The sequence below is a fragment of the Myodes glareolus genome, chromosome 2, assembly GCF_982192425.1.
Source record: "Myodes glareolus chromosome 2, mMyoGla1.1, whole genome shotgun sequence".
NCBI classification, from domain to species: Eukaryota; Metazoa; Chordata; class Mammalia; order Rodentia; family Cricetidae; genus Myodes; species Myodes glareolus.
In genome coordinates, this window is record NC_142027.1 from 6,039,214 (window position 1) to 6,053,560 (window position 14,347).

Genomic DNA, 14,347 nt, shown 5'->3' on the forward strand with positions numbered 1-14,347 from the left:
CCTGCTGGGGCTGGGACCGAGGGGTAGAAACCTCCTCCGGATTCATTTCCCAGCTGTCAAGGATCACACTTGTATTCAGTAGCCATGTATCTTTCTGTGCTAATCTTTCATATTGTTCAATAATGAAAAGTATTCTAAGTGTGTATGGTAGGAAATGACATTTAGAATGCTATCTCATAGGCAAAGACAGAAGTCATGACTCCTTCTCATTTAAGCTTAAACTAAATGTTTTCTAGGACGTAACTTCTACAGAGGAACCCATTCTCTGTGACATCATCCCTGCTTCATTTCTGTAATTATACTAGCTGCCTTCCTCCCAACTCTATCTTACTACAAAATATAAGCGCCGTGAAGAGAGGTATACCAAGTGGCTCCTGTATCTCCATCTGGACTGTGCCCTGACTAGAACAGCACACTCAATCAGCAGCAAACCACTCAGGAGCCTTTTACTTACCATTCACTGAACTCATCACGAGTAAATTCGAACCTAGATGCAGGTAAGCCTGCCCCAGGAGACCTCTCTAGCACGGGCTACCTACTTAGCATGACTAAGTAAAGGGTTACTTAGGAACTTGTTCTGACTTTGGGCTAGCCTAAAAGTAACTAAAAGAAAACCTTGTACAGGTATCAGGACATAGTCAAACAGACCAAATGCAAACCACAGACTCAATCACTGCCAACTGTCCCGACACCACTGAAAACAAACTAAATGCTACAACCAGAATCTGCCACTGCTGCCACTGAACACAAACTGTACAATGTGCCTGACTCTTCCTGAGACAGCCAGCCAGCACAAGCAGGACAGGAACCGGGGACACAACCACATTCTATCTGCCCAGACAAAGACAAGCAAAATCTGCTTCCCAGCAACACCCATCCAAAGAAGCACTCTCCAACCAGAAAGGTGTTAAGAGTGATGGCGCACACATTTAATCCCAGCAGAGCCAGGTAGGTTAGAGGCCAGCCTGGTCTACAGAGCAAGTTCCAGGACAGCCAGGGCTACACAGAGAAACCCTGTCGGGGGAGGGGAGGGATGAACTTATTCCAGGGTTCTAGGGCACCAAGATCCTCAGGTTAATTATTGGCTGAAGCTTGGTTCCCTACCCTCAAAATGCTGATTTGGACTTATCTGGTAGCAGCATGTGACCTACTAAGAGTAATATACAGCAAAATTGAATTCCCTGCATCCTACCTGAATAACTTATAAAATACAGATAATATTAGTGACTTTGTAGGGCTGTCGAACAGGGTCAATAGCTAATAATAAATATCTGTTCAAAGGCTTGCATAATACAGGGAACTGACTGTGATAGTTGTCACTACTAAATAGTCCCTTACTTCTTAACAGGGGTTCTGGGTTACATGAGCCCTTCTTGCAAACCACCACCACCACCACAGACAAGAGTGGTGACAGAGCCTGTGTCCTCAGGTCAAGGCCAGCCTGGGCTATATAATGAGTTCCACAGACACACTGTCTCAAACTGCAAACAAGCTGGAGGTTCCAAGTTTGGTACTATTACTTGGAAAGCAGTCACTGAGAAAAGCTGTGACACTGGACTGAGAACCATTTTAAATGCTGGCCTTATAAGCTTCCAAAGCCTGCTGCACCTGGCAAGACTGACAGCTTCACTAGCTTCAACTACGTGCAAGGCTCACTTCTGCAAACTCTCCACACAAGCTTTCCCTCACTCATGTTCCGTCAGCCAAACAACTTAAGGTGAAAATTCCAGCCAGAAGGCATGCACACTGTCTTCACTTTCCTGTCACCTTCCGGAGCTAGCCTTATTTACATGTGGACACAGGACTGCTACAAAGCTAGATCCAGACTCCAGCTGGATCAACGTCAGTCTGTTGGCCAGGAGAAACAACTGTAGTACAAGAGCCAAGCTGATTCCTCCAGTGATTTTTACAATGTGTGCGCACCTATGGAGGCTGAGGCAGGAGTGCAGTGAGTCTGACACCAGCCTGGATCATTTGGCAAGACCCTGTCTCAGCCAATCAATAAAGCTGCTCCAAAGATCCACTCAGAGTTGTATGGACTTCAGTAAACTTCTACAATGGGCTATTTTTCTAACACAGGAGGTGCCATCTTTCCACTCCTCATACCCGTATTCTGCCCCAATATAAAGTAGGCATTTATGAGCATTAATATACAAGTAAGCAATTTTCTTTCCCCTGTGCAGAGCACACAGAACTCTCCAATCTCACCAAGACTTTTGTTTTAAGGAGTGTCTGCCTCACCCTGTGGCCCAGAATTCAGTATGAAGCTTCAACTCACCACAGTCCTGTCTAAAAACTGACCTGAGTGTGCCACCATAGCAGGATTCCAGCCTCAGCCCTCTCTGAAACGCCTTGCTCTTCCCTTCCTACACTCCCAATTCCCTGTCTTACTCCATTCCAGATGAAAACATGCCCTGCTCTAGTTCTCTGGTCCCTGGGACTAACTGAAGAAAAAAACTAAAGAAGTTTATTGCTCCATTCAACAAATGTTTGTTTAATGCTGAGACTATACCAGGTACCTGAAATGCTTAAGACTGCAGAACACTGAGGGTAAAGCACTGCTCATGTCTGCAGAGGATTAAGCAAAGAGGCACTAAAAACTAACTTTAGTAAGTATTATGAACAAAGACTAGACAGACATGAGATTTTATAAACTAAGAATAACTTGGTGAGGGGGCTATGCCTTCCCTAACAAAGTGATTGTTCAGCTAGAACTGAACAAGGAAACCAGTTACCTAATCGCTCCAGACCAAAAAGCAACAGTGAAAAGATACAGCGGTAAGTCACAGTCACATGATCAGACACAGCTGAGGCACAAGTCAGTCACAAGGACAGGTCATTTAGGCAAGAAGGGCACAGGTTCTTTATCCTAAAAGTCACAACACTATTAAGTAGGGTTTTGGGGAGGGGGAATCTTTGTTTTTTGTTTGGGGGGGTGGTTTTGGTTTTTACTTTGTCTGTTTCAAGGCAAGAGTCCCGCTGAGTAACCTAGCCCTGGCTCACCTTCCTGAGGTAAAATTACAGGTGTGCAGGCATAAGGACCTGAGTTTGACCCTGTCACCCATGTGAGGAGCAGGGTGTGGTGGCACATACTGTAGAAGCAGAGACAGGCGGATGCCTGGGGACTCACTCAACAGCCAGACTAGCCTAATCACAGATTTCCGACTTGGCGAGAAGACACTGTCTCCAAAGTAAACCTGAGGAACCTCACCAGAGGCTGAGGACCACAACCTCTGACCACAAATTTTCTTTTAACTTTTTAATGACAGAAACGTTGCTTCTCTAGACAGTCAAATTCTCCCAACTGTTGCCCTTTCAACTGAACTTCTATCCTGAGCCTTCACCATAGGCATGCATCCTCTACCCATGATCCACCACACATCCTGAAAAGTCCCCTCTGCAGGCCTGACTGCACCTCTGCTGAGCAACTGCCAGCCCCTCTCTAGGTGAACTCACCTACCTCAACCACCGTCTTCAACTCCGCTACAGAATTGCCATAAGGAAATGGACAAATCACACTATACTCAATGAGCTCCTATTCCTTTTCTTATCCTTGCTATCACAAGAGGAATTATTCATCAATAATAAATGTGCTTGATATAAAGATAAAGCAAAAGTCACAATGGCGATGACAACTGTTTTCAAGATACATGGTCAAAGCACAACAAACTTCTCAGCAGACTACAGACTACTCAGTCAGGACTACAGCCCTGAGCTAAATAGTTTAGCTCAAAAGTAACTGCCTAAAGGACTCGAAGATCATTTTTGACCTTCAAAAATAATTTTTAGGATCATGAAGTCACAGATCCTATGTCCCTTTAATGAGAATTTAATTTATGTCTATTTTATCCTTAAGCCTACACAGAAAACCATAAAAGATTTTCCCCACCAGAATATATTTCCATAATGGCAAAGAGCAGTGGCTCTTGTTTCAGAGTTGATTTCAAGGCTCCAGGTCACGTTTGGCACTCTTTGGTGCTCCACAAATAAACAGTTCTGGCCAGCATGGTGGCACATGCCTTAAATCCCAGGACTCAGGGCAGATGCAGGAGGATCTTAGTGAGTTCAAGGCCAGCCTGGTATATGTAGAGAGTTCCAAGCCAGTAGAGAGTGTGAGAGTGTGTGTGTGTGTGTGTGTGTGTGTACGCACACGTGCGTGCACGCACATGCACATATACATGTATAGTCATACATAGTGAGATCCTGCCTTATAAATCAGTAATAGTTCTATCACCACACAAGAACATGCTTTTTAGTTACTCAGTCTTCAAATTAGGATACACGTACAGACACAGAACACGAGGCTCATGGGATGCTGAGACACGTGGTGTAAGCTGCAGGCGCCCATGCTCTGCTGCTCTCCACTGCCAACTGTAAAGCACGGCTTCCCCTTCCAGCGTCACAGGTTCGAAACCTTTTTCCACCACCCACTTTCTCTCGGGTCCTTAGTGGTGCTCAAACTGTTCCCACCCCCAGTACAGAAGACACAAACTACAGAAACAATTCTTCAGGTCTCAACTGTCAATACAAGCATTCCCCTGAGGACCTACGGAATCCTTCCCACTAATCCTCCCGCATTCACCTGCTCCCTACCTCCAAACCTCAGACACACTGTAGGAACCCAGAAAGTCATCTTGCTATCTATTAAATTCAACTGAGAACTTGTACTCCCCTTGCCTTCCACCTTTTCCCTTCTCAGTTTCTCCCTTCCCAATGTACCTTACTTACGGCACCACCGGCCAGAACTCTCATTCCTTCAAGATCTCCTTCCCCTCCTCCCCCCATCCTGGCACCTTCCCTCCCTCTCCTCTGCAAAGCCCAACCCCACATTCTACCACAGGAAACGCACCTACTGTCCCGCACCTACTGTCCCGAATGTTGCTCAAGGCCCCCTAACTACCTTACCTGCCTGTGCTCCCACTAGCTCTTCACACGGCAACACCTCTCAGCCACTAGCCTTGCCTACACTGGCTTGTCCTTGAAAGCACATCTATAGAAAGCAGTTAGATTCTCTTCACCTTTGCATTAACAGCAACCACCACTCACACCTCACACAGAGAACATGCAGACATTTCCTCAACTAAAGAGAAGTCCCTTTTCCAGACGTGTACAATTTATCAAAACATCAGTTATTCAACAGGATAAAGGAAAACCAGAAAATAATTAATCTATCTTTCTTTAACTATACATCTAACAAGGAGTGAATACTTTGTCATTTAAAAGCATAGGTCTTAGTCTTTAATTCCAGGAGGCAGAGACAAAGGCAGAGGCAGGCGAATCTCTGTGAGTTCAAGGTCAGCCTGGTCTACAGAGTTTGTTCCAGGACAGCCAGGGCTACATAGAAACCTTGTCATAAAAAAACAGGAAGGTAGGAAGGTAGGAAGGTAGGAAGGTAGGAAGGTAGGAAGGTAGGAAGGAAGGAAGGAAGGAAGGAAGGAAGGAAGGAAGGAAGGAAGGAAGATTCAAACAAACTGTCAAATATTTAAAACTTTAAGTACCTGCCCTGGTTAAAAATTGGGGAAATGGCCAGCACTTGGGAGGCAGAAGCAGGTGGATCTCTGCGAGTTCAAGGCCAGCCTGTTCTACAGAAGTTCTAGGACAGCTAGGGCTACAAAAAGTAATCTTGTCTCAAAAAACGAAAGGAAAACAAAATCAAAACAAAAAAAAAGCATTAGAGAAAAGCACTCTTGAGACAGTGATTGTCAACACATAAAATGGTAGTATATTTTAGAAGACAACTTGGCAATATACATTCAAATATGCTTATAGCTGGCACATAGCTTTCCTTATAAATGGCATCCTACAGCAAATGTTCAGAACACAATTATATGTATCAATAAGTGTACTAGAGCAGCACTGTTTAAAACAATAAAGTATGAAAACAATTTTAATGTCCCTTCATGACAGCTAAATAAACCAAAGAACACAAATAGTTCCCAATCAAAAAACCAAAAACAAACAAACAAAATTAAGCCCTGACAAGGAAGGGCTAGGGATGTATCTCAATTGGTAGAGTACTTGCCTATAACCCATGAATCCCACCCGGGTTTGAAGCCGAGTACGGTATAAAATGGACATGGAGACACACATCCATTAACAACATTCCAGAGGTTGAAACAAGAGGAAAAGGAGGTCAAGAAAGCTGGGCTACATGAGATCCTATCAAGAAAGAAATGGAAGAAATGAAAGGAGAGAGAGGAAGAGGCCAGAAAGATGGCTCCATGCTTAAGAGCTCATACTGCTCTTCCAGAGGACCCCGGATCAATTCCCAGTACCTAAATGGGGCTCATAACTGCCTATACGCTCTAGGAAATCCTACAGCCTCCTCTGGCACCCAAGGGCACTTACACACATGTGGCATACACTCATTCAGAAACACATAGATAAAAATTTAAAAACAAATCCTTTTTAAATTTTTGAAGAGCGCTGGGCATGGCGGCATGCACTTTAATCGTAGAACCCCAAGGCAGAGACAGGCAGACTTCTGTAAACTCAAGGCCAGCTTGGTCTACAAAGCAAGTTCCAGGTCAGCCAGACAGAAAGTGAGACCTTGTCATCAAAACAAACAAAAACAATCTAGAAAAGAAAAATACATACACAGAAGTCAGGTGAGGTAGCTCATTCCTATAACTTTAGTGACTAAAATGAGGCAGGAGGATGGCTATGAGTCTGAAGTCAGTGTGAGTTACATAGTGAATTCCATACCAGTCAGGACTACAGAAAGAGTAGTAACCAAAATAAATGCATAAAGCCAGGCCAGGGCCAGGTGATGGTGGTGCATGCCTCTAATCCCAGCACTCGAGAGGCAGAGGCAGGAGGATGGCTGTGAGTTCAAGGACAGCCTGGTCTATAAGAGCTAGTTCCAGGACAGGCTCCAGAGCTACAGAGAACCCCTGCCTCGAAAAACAAAAATAAATAAATAAATAAAGTAAGACCCAGTGATACAGGCCTTTAATCCCAGCTACTCTGAAGGCTAATGCAGGAAGATCTGAGCTCAAGGCCTACCTGGGACAGAGTGAATCCAAGGGCACAGCGTGCACAGCAAGGCACCAGAGTCCCCACCTCAGAGTAAGCTAACAGACTAATGAGCACTGGCCAGTAACAGGTGATGCCCTAGGCTCAGTGTTCAGTCATACACTCAAGCACATATGAGAGAGAGAGAGAGAGAGAGAGAGAGAGAGAGAGAGAGAGAGAGAGAGCCAGAGCCTTTTTTTTTTTTCTTTTATTTTATTTCTTTTTGAGACAGGCTTTCTCTATGTAACCCTGGCTGTCCTGGAACTCCCTCTATACCAGGCTGGCCTGGAACTCACAGCCATCCTCCTGCCTCTGCCTCCCAAGTGCTGGGATTAAAGTCATGCGCTACCACCATCTGGCTTGTCTTTGATTTTAAATGCATAGACACTGCATACATGCACAAACATATATACAACTATGCACTTTACAAACAAGGCTGGGGATTTGCCAAATAGGCCAAATACCCTGGGTCTGATCCCCACTGTCACTCAAAGAAGGGAGGGAAATGAGAAAGGGAGGGGGTTGTATCTAGCACAGTTCTGCAGCACAGTCCATATCAGATGTAACTACACATGAATACACACAGAGCATGTCCAGCAGGGAAACCTGTGTGTAGTTACTAGAAGCCATGAGAATGTGGTGATGTGGCACCACTCCACAGCACTGGTTTAGATGACTGAACTGCCTACATGATCACAACCGCACATTACACGCTTGCTATGTATGCTCACACACACAGTGTGGTCCAGAGCAGACTAAAGGTAGATCCAAAAGTTTAGATTCTGTTATTTACATGATATTATCACAACTATAAAGAATGTGTTTCTAGCAGAAGAGAGCATCAGTAAATGCTATCAGGCCTAAATACCATCACTACAAAAGCGCACAGATTCCTCTGAGCAGACATTACAGAGCCAACAACCTATCTGAATTTGCAAACTATAGCACAAAAGCTTGATGACCAATAACTGAACAGTGACTGTTCAATGAACTGCCTTATTTCCAAAGGTTTCTTCCAAAATATTTGGAAATGAACAAGTAATTTTCCTTCATTCTGCCAAATCTACAGTAGAAGCAAGTTCTTAACCAAATAAACAGCCACCCTACCAAAGACCACAAATCCCAGCCTCCTGTGCAGCTAAGGCCACATGACTAAATTTGACCAACAGCACATGAAAAGATGACACACTGTTGTCCAAATGGACCTTACCATCTAATGGAGAGGAAGAATAAGTATCTATAAATCACCGATGACTCACTATACAGCTATCAGCAATAAAGGTGGTGAAAGTAGAAAGTCCTGCTTGGGAGGGAGGGAAGGAGGGAGGGAGGGAGGGAGGGAGGGAGGGAGGGAGGGAGGGAGGGAGGGAGGGAGGGAGGGGCTGTGGGACAGGGCTTGCCTAGTGTGTGTCAAGTCCCAGGTTTAATTCTTGCCCTCCCCCCCAGCAAAGGCATCTCTGAGTAGTCATGCTGAGAAAGAAAAATTGTTTTTAGAAGAAGTGAGGTCAGAAGAGAAGTAAGAGGTCATAGGGTCACGTGCACAAGAACCTGACAACTGACAACCTGTCACAGGTGAGGAAGTGACCCTGAGACCTGGAGCCTGAAGTCATTCCCTGAAAGGAATGGTCACTACTGGGACTGTACTGACTGAAGGGAATCTTTGTGCACTATCTCAAAGGTAGGTGATCTCTCTAGAGCTCTACACAGCCTCAATTACTACCCCTAACCAAGTACCAAGCAGATCTGGGAGAGATGACAGGGTCTCAACACCCTTCCACCCAAACATGTGCTGCTGCACAGTAAACCTCAACCACAAACCCCATTAATACTCCTAAATAAAAACCCAACTCATAATTGGAATTGCGTTTTGTTTTTTAATTAAAAAAAATAGGGAAGGAACAAAAAAGTTAGGGTTTATTTGATGATGGGGTGCTATTCAGAGTTGATGCCTTCTGCAAGCTGCTTCACCCCATGTCAGACCTCACAGGAGGCTCCAAAACGCACAGCGTTTCAGTGATGGATTCCAACTTTGGGTGAGAACATGACTCGTCATCAAGAGATGTTCTTAAGATGACTACTGTGTTACATATGCACATGCCCCGTCATCAAAAGTATTTATCTTGTCAAAATTTAGCTTGTTAGCAATAATAATACTATATAAACTTTCAAAAATTCGCTTACAAAAGAGGCATCTATGAAGAACTGCCAAGAACCCAATGTGGTTCTTCGTCAACGAGAAGTGTCTTGGTGGCACCAAGGCAGTTAAGATGTTCAATGTAAGGCTTCATTCTCAAGAACTGTAACACCTTGGAGGATTCTCAAGGAACAATTTCAAAGCCAAAATATAACTTTAAAAAGCATAGCTGTTTTATATAAATACAATGTATTACCATCATTTTGTTTTTAATATACCAAAATAAAACTAAACTTTAAAAATGAGACTTGTCTACATTATCTATTATAAACGTTCGTTTTAGCTATGTGAAATCTGCCTTCAACTCTCACACACCCAACAACAGACTTTACACTCTAGCCTAACACTACAGAGTTGACATGAAGCAAGATTTCAAAAGATTCCTTCGTTTAGGGACAACAAATGAGAAACTTTAGGTAACTTGAAATAATGATTTTTTTTTCAAGTAACTAAACACCAATTTTAATCCCTTTATTTTGTAATCCCAAATTGTGCAAGCATTGGGTTATGAATTACCACAGGCTGTCTAGCCATCAAATACTGCCAAGTGGCCAGGACAGCACAGGGTCCCAGTCTCCTGAAGGCACACCCACTGCACACACTACTATTCTGGTAATGCAAACTGTGACAGGTAAGCATGCTGTCAAGTTTCAGGTGACCCTGACTGATATTTCCAAGCAAGTGTATTGCTTCTGAAATGAAAACAGACAAGTACAAACGGGGGAAAAAACACCAAAAGCACTCACAGGCAAGTAGACAGCTAGGGCCAAGTTACTGCTTAGGAATACCACAAAATTATCAGGACTAATAAGGGCAAGCGCAGAGGCAAGCTCTTGCCAGAGACTTTCTGGAAGTTCACAGTGGTTGCTGGTTTGGAGGTCAAGCTCTCTCTCAAGAGGTGGGGGGGGGGGGGGGAACGTTGCTGGGAGGAGGGCACTGACTGCAGGTACAAAGTAAGAGCTCTCTGAGACAGGAAGAAAATGACAAATTCACACACATCTGATCAAGAGCACCAAGAAAGGCACAAATCAAGCCACCCTCTGAGTCTTACTTGTCATGCCATGCAGTATGAAGCAGTTACCCAAAGTTCCACCCAGGCTGTCTTCCTGCAATACACTATGCAATACACTATGTAACATCTCCGTGTGATTTACATTCTGTGCTATTAAAAAGAAAAGGTTTAAAGTAACACGCAAGAGTACATGTGCACATGACTTTCTCCGCAGTTACGTAACACGCATGACGGAGTTCACGGCATGTCACATCTGTAACAAGGTGTCTTTACTTTCCCAGCACTGTACAGACTCAGCTCCTTGAATACATTGTTGCACTTGCCACTCTTCACCCCCATCTCTAGGTCACAGATACAGGAAGCCATAAGTGAAAGTAGGGGACAGAGCTCAAGGGAGATTTTCTAGCCAAGGGTCTTTTGACTATCCATGTTATCTTGACTATTATTTTCTCAATCCAGAGAACATAGTAAAGGTTAAGGTTCAATTTTTAATAGGTCATGCACCAAAATGTCTTCAGAAAACTCTCACTGGATCACTTTGTCAATTTCCTACCCTTATTAATAATTACCATTCACTCAATGCTATTCCTTGAAAGACAGACATCTCTTCAGCATCCACCAGGTCTAAGAAATGGGTGTCCTTACAGACACAGGGAAGAGCCTTCTAGAATAATTTCTGAGTTTATCCGTCTCTGAGGTAACTATGAACTTTCTGTAGCCATTTTTACAAGAGAACTTGGTGTAGATGCTGACAAGAGTCTTTTAACTTTTTGGCAAGGTCTGAAGTCTAACTCTGTTTGGACAGCTCCCATGGACACCACCGCCATGCCAAGGCAAAGGCTCCGAAGGCCAGGGTTCCTTAAGACATGGACCCTGAAAATCCAGTCACTAGTACCATAGAACCAAATAAACGTCCCTAACCACTACTACTCTGAACTCTTAACCAGTGAAATCTGAGGTCCTGTCTCCCATGTACAGCCTATTTGGAAATGCAATTCTTTAAGAATGATTAAAAAGAGAAATTTAAGAAAGAAAAAGTAAAGTAATTCTACTACATTACTGACAATCTCAAACCAAAGTACCTAACAGTTATTTAATATGCAAAGTCCAAAAGGATCAAAATAGAAATCAAAGTATTTAAAGAAAGATAAAATAACTTTACAACAAACTTTGACTTAACAACATACAGAAATAGAACTCCATGCTATAATTACAATTCAATGTGAAAAACAAAATGTACCCGTGTTTTTCATTTCTTCCACCCAAAAGCTAACTAGTTTGCTGGGGGGGGGGGGGAGACAGGTTTCATTAAGAGTGCTCTCTCTGCAACCCTAAATTAACTCCACCAAAACCTGTACCCAGTCTGCAGGTTAGAGCCCTGAGTCATCACACAGTATCTAAGAAGTCACAGGCTGGGGATTAGAAGCCCAGGCTGACAATTGACATCTGCCTCCCAAAGACCTGACTGTGTGACCTTGGACTAGTCACAGATCTCCTCTAGGCTCAGTCTGCTCATCTGTAAAATGGGTAACATTTCCTACTGGTAGGTTAAGCAAGGGAATATATAAAACTAGTTAAGAAGGCCTGGCACTAATCTTTGAGTGTGCAAACACTGTTAGAGGGTACATTTTCTGGCGATTTGGCAGAACTCAAGAAGCAAACGATGCTGCACCTCGATGACAGGATTCTTAGAATCTAGGGCTGGGCAAAAGACAGGCAGGTCGTCGGAGTCACTGACTCACGAATGCTGCCGTTTTTTAACTATTTCGGGGTAGGGAGGGGCCTCTGGCTAAGAGCTGATATTCAGCCGCTCTGATGCCTCTGGGGCTTGAGTGGGTCTGTGCCTATAAATAGCCCGGTGAAGTTTTGTTGCGATACACAGGTATCCATTCTGATTCGTGTCTCCTCCCGCACCTAAGCAGGTCACCCCGGGCCCTCCGGTGGCCAGGATGGCCCGCGCTCCCCGCCCGACTTCCGAGCACCCCGGGTCCCCAGGCCCGGGCGCGGGCCCATGGGGCCTCGCAGACCGCAGGCTCGCCGACCTTCGCAGGCCGGCCCGGCTCGGCCCTGCGTCCTCGCCTCCCGGCAGTCAGCCCCATTTTCTTAACCCGTACATTGTCCTTGCCTAGAACCCCGACGTTCCGCACGCCGGTGGGGACCGAGAGGAGGGACGAGGGAGGAGCTGGGGGAAGAGGATGAGGAGGAAGAGGAGGAGGAGGAAGACAGCCTCCTCCCCTGCACCCGGGAGGCCAGTGGAGGTCTGGCGCCGGCCCGGCCCGAGGCCGCGGGTCCCACCCGCCGCAACTTTCCTCGGGGACCCGGCCTTGCCCGGGCTCCCTCCCGCGGTGGCAGGCCCCGGGCCGCCCTCCCGCTCCTAAGATGGCAGGTCCCTCCCTCCCTCCGCGAGAGGCCTGGCGAGCTCGGCTCGCAGGGCCCCGGGAAGCCGCGCGCAAGGCCGGGCCGCGCCGGGCGGGGCGGACACTCACCGGGACGATGGCGGGGCGCTTGCGCCGCTCCCTCCGGTGAGTCTCAGCCTCGGCTCCCGCGCCGCGCCGCGCTCCCGCCGCGGCCTCCGCAGCCAGCGCCGCCCCGGCCGCCTCTCTCCGCCCCCGGCGTCCCCGGCTCCGCGCCGCAGCCCCGCTGGCTCAGGGTCCCGGCCGACCGGCGGGGCCGGCGGCGCCCGCGGCCGGGGAGGCGACAGCCCCTCCCCGGCAAATACCGCAGTCCCCGGGCCCCCGAGTGCCGGCGGCGGGGCCCGGCGCGGAGGGCGGCGGCGGCGGCGAGGCCGGACGCCGAGGGGCGGCCGCTGCCGGCCTCTTCTTCCCGACGAGGATTTTTGTAAATCTCACAAAATGGCGCGCGCTCCGAAGCTGCGCAGCGAGGAGCGCCGGGGCCCGAGCGGCGGCGGCGGCGGCGGCGGCGGCGGCTCCGCCAGGAGAGCCCGGACCGCCCGCCCCCGATCCCGCACAGACACTCGCGCACACTCACCGCGCGCACACTCGCCCTCGCACACGCTCCCTCACACTCACACCGGTCCCGCCCGCTCGCCGGCGGCGGCGGCGGCAGCGGCACCCACAGCAGCAGCAGGAACAGCAGCAGAAGCGGCGGCGGCGGCGGCGCTCGCACCCCCGCTCGGGGAGCCCGCTCTCTCAGCCCGACCCGGGCCGCGATCGGCAGCGGCGACGGCAGCAGTCTCCCCGGATTCCCCCGCCGCGGTTGCCGCCGCCACCCCCGCCTCACTCCAATGGGGCTTTTTATTATTATTCGGGCGGGAAGCGAAAGGGTTTAAAAAAAAACCAACCAACAAAATGGCGACGGACCGACCCGGTCGCTATAGCAACTGTCAATCAAAACGCAAAACCCCGGCTGACGTGCTGACGTCCTCCTCCCGCCCCCCCGGCCCCAAGCCGGCGGGCGGGGCCTGTTGCCCGGGCAACGGCAGATTCCGTTCCCTCCTTCCCCTCTCTCCTCCGTCCCCCAGCCAACTACCCAACCCCCCTCAGGTCACGTGAAGGATAAATTCGGAGCTCGGGCCCGCTACGAGTGTCAGAGGAGGGCGCGTGATTCGCTCGGGGGAGGGGAGAGAAGGGAAAGGAAGGGACGGGGGTGAGGCGGTGGCCTGCCGGTGCGCGGGTGCGCGAGCGAGCGAGCGCCTGCCGCCCCGCGGCCGCCCCGCCCCCGCGCTCGCTCCCACGCCGACTGCGGCCCGGCCGGGCGCGAGCCCGCGGCGCGAGCCCGCAGCCAGCCCCGCCCGCGCAGACCCGGGAGGGAGGGAACGGGAGGCCGCCCGCCCCGCGCCTCGCCAAGGCCTCGGTCGCGAGCCCCTCGCCCGAGCGGGCCCGCGGGGGTCCGCGACGAGCTCAGGCAGTGGCCACCCCTGCGCTCGGCTCGGCTCACCTCTGGAATTCCGGCCCCGGCTGCGGGCGCGCGGCCGCCACCTTGATCAGACCGTGACCGCGCCCGAGCCGCGCCGTCCGCGCAGAAACTTTCCAGGCTGGGCACGCTCCCGGGCGCCGGTTCCCCCGGCTTCTCCATCGGAATGCCCTGCCTAGACCAACCCCAGGCCTTTTTTTTTTTGTTTTTTTGTTGTTGTTGTTGTTGTTGTTGTTTTTTTTGATCTTTGCTTG

General features: G+C 48.5%; 1 protein-coding gene across 3 annotated transcripts in view; it reads right to left on the reverse strand.

Annotated features, from left to right (window-relative positions):
- Dyrk1a (dual specificity tyrosine phosphorylation regulated kinase 1A) overlaps window positions 1–12,804 on the reverse strand; it is a 117,549-nt gene extending 104,745 nt beyond the window's left edge. Inside the window, exon 1 of one of the 3 annotated variants that reach the window (XM_085685813.2) lies at window positions 12,707–12,804. The gene's annotated coding sequence lies outside the window, so the exon portion shown is untranslated. The remainder of the gene's footprint in view (window positions 1–12,706) is intronic. The other 2 variants (XM_085685811.2, XM_085685812.2) reach the window with 2 other exon arrangements.
- Window positions 12,805–14,347: the final 1,543 nt, after the last annotated feature.